This window comes from Ailuropoda melanoleuca, chromosome 4 (assembly GCF_002007445.2).
Source record: "Ailuropoda melanoleuca isolate Jingjing chromosome 4, ASM200744v2, whole genome shotgun sequence".
Taxonomy (NCBI): domain Eukaryota; kingdom Metazoa; phylum Chordata; class Mammalia; order Carnivora; family Ursidae; genus Ailuropoda; species Ailuropoda melanoleuca.
This window is the reverse complement of record NC_048221.1, coordinates 88189238-88196421: the sequence shown is the minus strand read 5'-3', so window position 1 is coordinate 88196421 and position 7184 is coordinate 88189238. Positions and strand designations below refer to the sequence as shown.

General features: G+C 42.3%; 1 protein-coding gene and 1 long non-coding RNA gene across 3 annotated transcripts in view; one reads left to right on the top strand and one right to left on the bottom strand.

The window, feature by feature from the left end:
* LOC117801984 overlaps positions 1 to 6692 on the bottom strand; it is a 16448-nt gene extending 9756 nt beyond the window's left edge. The window contains exons 1-2 of the long non-coding RNA XR_004624942.1: positions 6564 to 6692; positions 5915 to 6083 (exon numbers count right to left, since the gene is read on the bottom strand). This is a non-coding gene — a long non-coding RNA (uncharacterized LOC117801984). The remainder of the gene's footprint in view (positions 1 to 5914; positions 6084 to 6563) is intronic.
* SERTAD2 (SERTA domain containing 2) overlaps positions 1 to 7184 on the top strand; it is a 114975-nt gene that overhangs the window by 16111 nt on the left and 91680 nt on the right. The gene's annotated exons all lie outside the window — the stretch shown is intronic.

Below are 7184 nucleotides of genomic sequence, written 5' to 3'. Positions count from 1 at the left end.
GGCTCAGGGCGTGATCCCGGCGTTATGGGATCGAGCCCCACGTCAGGCTCCTCTGCTATGAGCCTGCTTCTGAATCCTCTCCCACTCCCCCTGCTTGTGTTCCCTTTCTCNTTTTTTTTTTTTTTTTTTTAATTATTCCATGGTAGGGATGAGCCCAGGGATGGCCTTTCAGGTTTTTCGGTGTGTTTAAGAATATGTGGCCAATGGTACTTGCTGGAACTGACCCTGAAAAAGTTGAACTGGTGCCATATTTTTCACGCTACTGATATGTCTAACTACAAAATGAAAGAAGTGTTAATAACACTTCCTACTTGTTTAGCACGTTTTCCTCCCCAGCTCTCAGAGGAGTTGGCCAATATCAGGCTGGATTCCCAGACCGTGTTTCTATTATTTTCTAGTTCCTGTAGTGTATTGTAATGTTACACAAGACTTTCGCCAGTTAACTTCTTTTCTCTAATGTTTTCCTAAAAATTGGAAACGAATATTTGCTATTATCATCCCCATTTCTCAGAAACTGAGACTCAGGCTCGCCTTGGCTAAGTATTTGACCTAGCATTATACGATAATCAGTAGCAGAGCCAAAAACAGAGCTCAGAATTCGTCCTCAACTTCATTTGTTACTGAGCCGTAGTTTCTCTTCTTTTTAGCTGTACTTACAGCAGGACCAAAGAAAATACATTTTCAGGTACCAAAAATATTTCCCACGTCTCTTCTTCAGTGTTCAAATGTTAAGATATACACTAGATTTATTGTCTGAAGTAAAGTTTCAGTGCCAGTTATAAACATGATCCGTTGCCATATTATTCCTGATTTGACTGCTATCCCAGAAGGTGATGGATAGTTGAAGAAAGAATATAATGAATGCAGTCCCTATTTTCTTTTGCCTTTCTAGATTTGATTTAATATAAGGTTGCTTTCTGCCAGGAAATTTCATGAATGGGCATATGTTAATAAGCCAGACTTTTTTTTTCCCTTTATAGTAATAAACTTAACAAAATATCTCCCCGAAGTGGGTTCAGTTGGCGTACGTTAATACTTGAGTGAGTACTTCCTGAACTTATAGGAGGAAGCAACTCCAGCCACTCTGAAAAGGAAGCCGTTCCTAAAAACTTGGTTACTGCAATCTGAATGTATTTTCTGCTTTGAAATATATCTTCCATAATTCTTTCTGTTAGTGAATGTTTGTCGTACTTGAGGAATCTGTTAAAACTAGAAGAATTGACTGTTCTGCTTTAAAAATACTTTAAAAAAACCGAACGATGAAGTTTCTGGGAGTGGCATTTTTTTGTCTTCAGAGTGACAAAAGTGAAAGTTGCATTTTGATCAATTTTGATTAGTTGTCTTAGTGAAAACATAAGATCCAGAGTGTGTGCTGGTGCACATACACAAAGCAGTTTTCGTGTGCCCCCCCCGCCCCCACGTGAACTGTTGCATGTACGCACATGCCACACATAAAGAGTCCATTCTTGCTCACAGCAGCTGAAGGGGGCTGGCCACTGCGGTCTTCTGCTCAGTGGAAATTGGCAGCCTTTCTTCTCCTGTAAACAACAGCCTGACGTCACCCCATGCAGCGGTGATAGTGGACCCACTTTAGAGATTCTCAGTTGGCACAACTGTTGAAGGCCTGTCACTGGCTTTGGTCACCTTCAGCCACACTTGAGTAAATGCAAGGCAGGGAAATTTTGTTAATGTCGGGAATACTGGATAGTCCTTTAAAACAGTCTGTAAAGTATTTATCCTTGAATTTGCACATAGAATCTTAACAAGAAACCTTTGTAATGAGCAGGAGAACTGGACTTATTCCTGTTTTAGAAATGAGCTAACCGAAAAGTCCAGAGAATTAGAAAGTGAGCAAGTGATGGAATGACTGATATTCAGGCCTTCTAAACATGGTTTTGTCTCTCTTTCCACTATTTTAAGTAACTTCTTTAGTAATTGTTAGCTGTTCTATTCTGTTACTTCCTCTCCCTTCTAAAATGTGTGGAGATGATGATTTATGAGGTTTTTTTTCCAGTCAAGACATCTGTGCATTAAAATCAGATATAGTCTTGATGCATTTGGGGACTCTTTGACACTAAGGTAACCCACTCCCTTGGCACAGAGAGAGAGCTTTTTGAAAAATCTAGTGTAAGTCTACACTCCCCAGCGTAATTGGAAAGATTTATTAACAAGATGATCCTGTTTTTCATTTGGCCTCTGAAAGCGACATAAAATTGAGAGAATGAATGATTACAATTCTTTTGTGTTGTTAATTGGAAGAGAAAAAACCAACATGAAAGAACTGTTCTGTTAGTAGAAGTCAGATTTTTATTGGGAAAGAGAGGAGAGTTGAGCCACTGGTAAAAATGTAATTTATGTGTTATGTAAAATAGTTGTTTTCCTCATGTGCCCACTTCTAGTGTATTTTCAGGCAGTTGCAAAAAGTGAAGAAGAGTTTTATCTTCCATGATTTATAGTTGCATATATGGCCTTTAGGTTCGTAGGTAACCCTTGGCTTTCTGTTTGTGACTCTGAGTTGGTTTTTCAGTGTGACGTTCAGAATAGGCGGGGAGGGTGTTTAATTACGTGTAGGCTCTCCATGAGAAATCACTTACACTTCAACGTCTTTGCGGACTGCCCCAACCTCAGCCAGCTCCTCTGATTCTGACGTGTTATGTTTAGGGAATGCAAATTGATGTTGATTTTAGCTTAGCCCTGAGAGAAAAATGGCCAAAACTCTATGTATTAAAAAGGCAAACACCAGTTTTTTTAAAAAGCTGCTATCTAACACTGCACTTTGGAACACAGTAGGCACTCAAACATGAATTTTAAATGAAGCTGTGATAATCAGAAGTTAACTGGGTTGGCAACCCAACAAGCCAGCGTCTGTACAGTAGGTGACTAAAATACATACATCCACGGGGGGAAGAAGTGCATGTGGGGTGAAAGAAATGTATTTTGTTGGGGCGCCTGGGTGGCACAGCGGTTAAGTGTCTGCCTTCTGCTCAGGGCGTGATCCCGGCATTATGGGATCGAGCCCCGCATCAGGCTCTTCTGCTATGAGCCTGCTTTTTCCTCTCCCACTCCCCCTGCTTGTGTTCCCTGTCTCGCTGGCTGTCTCTATCTCTGTCGAATAAATAAAATCTTAAAAAAAAAAAAGAAATATATTTTGTTGTATAACTTAAAATGAACCAAAAGAGCTGTTGATTTTGCATTTTATCTCATCAAATGGGAAAAAAAAAAGTCTTGCCTTTAAAAGATGATACTGCCAGCTTTTAAAATTCCAGCAGGTTGAAGGACTAGAGATGAAGTACGTAAAACCTGCTTTTACAAAGAACAGGAGTGACTGCCATTTCTCCGACAAAGAATAAGGAGTCCAGAGCAGTTTCCAGCCCGAGCCTCTCTCTTGTGCCCTGCAGTGACGTCTGGACGCCTGGGTCCGCTGTGGCGTGCAGTGAGCGGCCCCGTGCAGTGTGGCAGCAGCCGGGCTTCCCCGCCACTGCGCTGGGGAAGCCCGCACCCACGGCTTACAGGAAGGCCGCAGGGGTTCTGCCCAGCCCCGTGTGCAGTTCAAAAAGCCATGCCTCAAGTGTCTCAGTTTATCATTTAACAGCAGTGGAGTTTTGTCACTGCAAGAAGCTGTTTGTCATGGTAAACAAGGAGTAGGAAGGGCGGGGGACAGATGTCAGATACGGGAAGTCAGCAGTGGAGCCGCAGGAGAGCCAGGTTGGGTTTAGATTGTAACTCCTAAGCCGTGATCTTGCTCTCTGTTCCACAGGGGAGCTGGTATGAGCAGAAAGCGAAGGAGAAGTTTAATTTTAACCCTTCATAAAAGCATTCGCTTTTTTATTGTAACATTTCAGAGTTTGTTGAAAAACAGTATTTGGGCAGATTTGTTACAAGCAATGATACCCCGTAGATGTGGAAGGTGCGTCTCAGTTCGGAAGCACTCTCGGGCATGGTCCTGTTCCACACCCACAGCCACCTGGTGCGCTCGTGCTCTGTCCCCTAAATGAGGAGCGGACTTCGCAACGTTTATGGCTCAACCAAGGCACCTAGGAGCACGAGCAGTAGAACCGAGACTGGAATCTCTGTCCTTTGACCTCCTGCTCCAGTATTCCCTTCACCAAGCCAGAAACAAGCACCCCAGCTCCATGGTCTTCCCCATCTCTCACTCTCGTAGCTACACAGAAAACCACAGTCAGCAAATCCAGATCAGTAACCAAGTTCATGTTGCTCAGAGTAAGAGCACATAGATCATCAGGGGAGCTTTTTGATCGACTTTGAAGTTAATACTCCAATAAAAAAGGAGGGGTCTTGTTATTTCTTACTTAGAATCAGAGTGGTAGTGCAGAATGAACCTTAGGACCGTTCAGTAAAACATACATTTTTTTTAAAAATCTAGAGGAAATCTCTTCCATAAGGAGAGTGAAACTTCAGTTAATTGCAGAGGTGAAGCCATAGGGCTCGTTCCTCAGACCCAGATGAGTGTTCTCTTACTTTTAAAAAAGTACACCTCCCTGGGGCGCCGGGAGGCTCAGTCAGTTAGGCATCTGACTCTTGATTTCGGCTCAGGTCAGGATCTCAAGGTTGTGAGATTGAGCCCCACAGCAGGTTCTGTGCTCATCAGGGAGTCTGCTTGGGATTCTCTCTCTCCCTCTCCCTCTGCCTCTCCTTCCCTCCATCTTTCATAAATAAATAAATAAATGTACACCTCCCTAAGCAGCGGCTTCAGTTCCCATCCCAGGAGCTAGTTGGACTTGGGCTTCCCTCAGACATTCCTGAGTGTCTGCCCTGTGGCAGAGCCCTGTGCTGGACGCAGACCTGCAGCAGTGTGGGATCTAGCGGGGGAGACTTCATCCAAGGTAAGGGGCATCCCGTGCTGAGTGTTCAAACATTTAAAAGATGAGGACTGTCACAGATAATAAATTCATGGACAACCCAGATTTGGCCTCAGTCTTCTGGAAACATTTATGAAGAAGCTCTTTCTTATATAACCTTCTATCTCTATGATAAAATGACAATTGTGACCACTTTGGAACATTTCAGAAAAATGCTCCTCATCCCTGAGAAGTTGAAGTATAAGGATTAAAAGTAAATTAAAAGCAAATGAGGGGCGCCTGGGTGGCTCAGTCAGTTTAGCATCTGCCGTGGGCTTAGGATGGAGCCCCACATTGGGCTCCCTGCTCAGCAGGGGTCTACTTCTCTTTCTGTCTCTATTGCTGACCCTCCCCCGCCCCCGCTCATGCTTTCACTCTCTCTCTCTCAAATGAATAAATAAAAAATCTTAAAAAAAAAAAAGAAGCAAGTGAAATTGAGATTGTTAGCACCAGATTTTTCTGTAGGTATTGTCCCTACAGGTTTTGACTGAGAACATCATATATTATTGTGCCTTATTATAAAAGCTCTGCTGATAACTTTTAATTCCTTGGCATACATTTTCAAAGAGCTGATGGCAAGCATGTCACACACTTGCTAGCCCTCCATGAGGGCTGTTCAGCAGAGAACCTGGAGAACCTTTTTTGAACCTCTGATAATTTGGTCAATCTCCAAGTCAAGCTGAATTGATAGGGAATGCAGAAAATGATCAGAATAATTACAAGTCCCATTATATAAGGGATTACTTTGCCAACAGAGACACTCATGGAATGCCTTTATAGACCTTACTTGCACCAGAATTAAACTTGTCTTTCTCAGTAGCTATTTCCAAAGCCAAACAAACTGCATTGTGTAAATGGGTCAGTTTGTGCAATAATCTGCATGAAATGTTCAGGTACACACAAAGGCAGCTGGATTATAAATTTCAAGGGCAAACTAGCCTCCAGTAAAGCAGATATAGGAGGAAGCTATGTTATATTCTTAGAGTAGGACAAGTTTCTCTTTCATTTAAGAGTTGCGTTCAATTTCCGAGTCTCTTGGCTTGGATCGTACTCACCTCTGTCAGCTCCAGGTTTTGCTCTTCAGCTGGTCTCTCTCTTCATTCTCTCACATTTCTGCCTCCAAGTCCTTGAATCACACTCAGCAGTACTTGGGCATAATCAGACGATTCTGCCCTCTCTCTAGTCTCCAGGGCCGAAGAACTCGATGGAATGATTTTGGATTAGCTTTTAAAAAACATACAGATATCCCATTGACTGGGGTCTGTGCAGTACCTTTCTACTGTAATGCTGCTGGCTTCAAATCATGCCAAAGACAGAGACAAAATATTATAAATGGTGCATATGTGAACTTTGCTTTAGAGGCTTTAAGGGTCCTACCTCCATTTACCATGTTTATCCCAAAGTGTTCTTTATTTCATTTTGGTTGTGAAGACCAAAGTTGAATTTCAGTAACGGCCTTTTTATATTTATAGCTTTTTATGAGTTGTGCCAGTTTTCCCTCTTAGATGATAAATGGTGGAGTGGGGGGAGTTCCATAGATTTTAAGGAAAGAACCTAATTCATCATTCATTGGGATTTAAATTTTCAATTCATCATTTCAGCCCCTAAGACTTGAGGAGAAGAACAGGCATTGCACGTCTCCCTGTTTGACTGAAGGTGTCAGAATCCTATCAAAGTAACTTAGAAAACAGAGACTTGACTTACAGAATCTGAGAAAGGCTTGGGTCACCAAACCGTGGGAAGTATAGTCTTGCAGTTGGCCTGAATGTGCCCAGAGTTCTCCTTCTTTCCCCTCTTTCTGCATGTTTGTTCATTCCTTCTCATGGCAGTCCGTTTTCCCACATAGTTGAAAATGTGGCTACCAGCAGTTTATCTTATAGCTTCTGTCACTGAAAAGTTCTCTGGAGGCCAGGTTAAAAAAAATCATAGTCAGGAAACTCATCAGATCAATATAAGTCACGTGTCCATTCCTGGAACACTCAGCAGGGATCAGGGAGGTGGGGGTCATGTAGGAACATGGGGACACATGTATTTACCCACACAACTAGAAGTGAGTGGGTAGATGGGTATTTCCCTGGATAAGAGAGGATTGTTGGGAAGAAAATTTTCCAGCACGTGTACTCACTACGACATGCCAGGCTAATGCCTTTCACATGTTTTGACAGAAACTCACAGTAAAAAATACATTTTACATTGAGACACACATATACACGTGTTTAACTGAAAAAAAAAATTCATGAAGCAATATTCACCCTCACTGTGGTTTAAGGCATTCTGGTATTTTCTATTACATTGCATTGTAGTTCACTAAAAAAAAAAAAAATA